Genomic DNA, 2,498 nt, shown 5'->3' with positions numbered 1-2,498 from the left:
CACGAGCGGCCGGTGGTCTCTCCCGTTGCCGGGAGACAGGGAGCTGTACTTGATTCCCGTCGTAATTTTGGCGAAATTCCGACCGACTCCGGTTTCGACCAAGCCCCCTTAACGGCGAACCTCCATCGCCCGGCGGTGTGAGCTGGAAGCGCTGGCGCCTGGTGCTGTGGCTCGTCCGCGGCCGCCCCTCAAATGCGGCTTTTGGGCTTCAGAAAATTGTGCCAGCGCCGGACTGGCACCGTCTGCCCGAAAACTGCCCGCCCCGTGCGCTGACATTAAACTTCGAGCGAATACGCGTCTTGGACATGTACGTGGTGTTCAGAGGAGAGGGCTACTCCAGTCAAACCCCCCCCACCACCACCACCACCGCCGGGCTCCTCAGTAACGCTCCTCCGCTCGCTCTCTCCTCCGGCTCCGCTCCGCTGCGGCAGGTGTCAGCTGTGAAGCTAGCCAGCGGTAACCGCGTCGCGTTTCCTGCCGGGATTTTCAAAGTAAATCCGCTCGACCTTTTTCCTCAACACTTTTCGTTTATTGTTCAATCAATGATCATTCAATCATCTTGAACAACATCCCCGCAAAACCTCAGTGATGTTCATTGCCAGACGAGTTTCGCTTTTGTTTTTATGGTAGAATTACAATACAAAAACAAAAAAAAAATAGTAACCACATCCGGTCTGTTAACGGCAAATTTTGTTGTTGTCGCTAACTTCACGCATATCAGCAGGTGCCAGGTGGAGGAGGAGAACGCTGAGAGGAGGTAAACTTGACATGACGTCTCACTCTTCGCCTCTTTCGCCAGCGGTAGTGTGTTTACAGTTTTCCATTTTTATTGAAGAACCAGAGATCCTCGTTGAGAGGAGGGGCAGGGGAAAGAAAGAAAGAAGGAACATCCCAGTCGCCTTCACTGTTTTGGAGGTGATAGGGTTCAAATTAGACCACTTTACACCGAGTCATTGAACGGCTGCTCGCGTCGAGGCAACATTTAACATCTGAGAACTTGAGAGGGTGTCCTCTGTTAAATTAGTCAAATTCAGCGATTGGGGAGGGCTGCAGCGGTGAAAGTCTCCTGCATTAGAACACAGTATTAGAAAAAGGGCCCTTTTAATGATCCCTTGTATAACCGCTGATACAGGCGGAGACCGGGGACGGTTGATGGTTGTTGTTTTGGTTTTTTTTGTCTCAGCACCTATAACTCGCAGACTTTTTTTGGCCGCCTTTATTTGTCCACTACGAACAGCAATGTCTCCAACGTCTCCAACGATATCGCAGGAGGCCGTGGTGCATCTGTGTCATGTGTCACCGCTGACTCTTCACTTATCAGTTTGAGGATGGCTGTCAATCAGTCATACCCAGGACCACCACTCTTGAACCGAATACAAGTTATGTAATTCTGACGTCAACTGCGTCAGCACTGAAATGTGTATTTTGGCTGTAAGATCTTCTTCTCTTGGCGCGCAAAGGTCAGGAAGTGGTCATGCAACAAAGCGATCACGTGACTCTCAGGCCAGGTGCTGTTTCAGCGACTTTACTCAGGAGGAGGTAGTTCCGGATAATCCCGACTAACTACGGACAAAGTTTCTGGAATGTGGAGTCCTTCTGAGTTTTCTCCGTTCTCTTCTATTGCATAAAAAAGAACCCCGTGTATTTGGGTTCCTTAACGCCCACCTTTTCAGCCCAGCATTCAGGGTCCGGATTTCACCTAGTGGAGTGGTGCATCTTCTCAATAAACAATCATCAGGGGAACCGCCAAAACCCGATCGATGGGCGTGACGTCACACGTGTGCTAAAAACCTATTTTCCGCTCGAGCAGCGCGCATGAGAGTGTGTGTCAACCATAGACTGTGTGAGTGTGTGACCCCCCCCCCCCCCCCCTTCTAGCACAACAGAGCCGCACTCATGATAATATGTGGGACACGCAGCCCGCAGGACACGCAGGCATAAAGCACTGTGCCATGTTGTGGCCTCAGGCCACTTGCCTGCAATATGTTGTCATACTATACCCTCACCTCTTCAGTGCAAGAGGGAGGAAGAGGAGAGCCAACAGGTTTCAGCAGGGAAGAAGAGTGGATATTGGTAATAAACCAGTGGTTCCCAACATGGGGGTCCCGAACCCCATCAGGGGTCGCCAAAGCTCCGTGCAGGGGTCTTGACAACTAAATTTAAGGGTTGTTTTATCTTAGAAGTTTATATATCTTTATTTATTAATTATACAGCCAGGCTGCTTGGGCTGTTAAAACGTATGTGTGACAGTGAAATTAAAAGCGAATCATAGTGCGGACATAGACATGTGTTCCTAAAAAATATAAAGAACAATCGTCTGGTACGTTGCAATATAAACAGGAAATAGTCTGTTCAGAAATGTGTACAAGTTGCTAGTTTTACACAGACTTCCTGCAGGTGTTAAGTTCACTGTTTAGGTTCATTGTACAGTTTTTGTTGTTGTTGTTGTTTTTTGATGCAATGAATGTAATGAAATATACATAAAAGATATTTCAAAA

Source organism: Enoplosus armatus, chromosome 14, assembly GCF_043641665.1.
Source record: "Enoplosus armatus isolate fEnoArm2 chromosome 14, fEnoArm2.hap1, whole genome shotgun sequence".
Classification (NCBI taxonomy): Eukaryota; Metazoa; Chordata; class Actinopteri; order Centrarchiformes; family Enoplosidae; genus Enoplosus; species Enoplosus armatus.
This window is presented reverse-complemented; position numbering follows the sequence as displayed.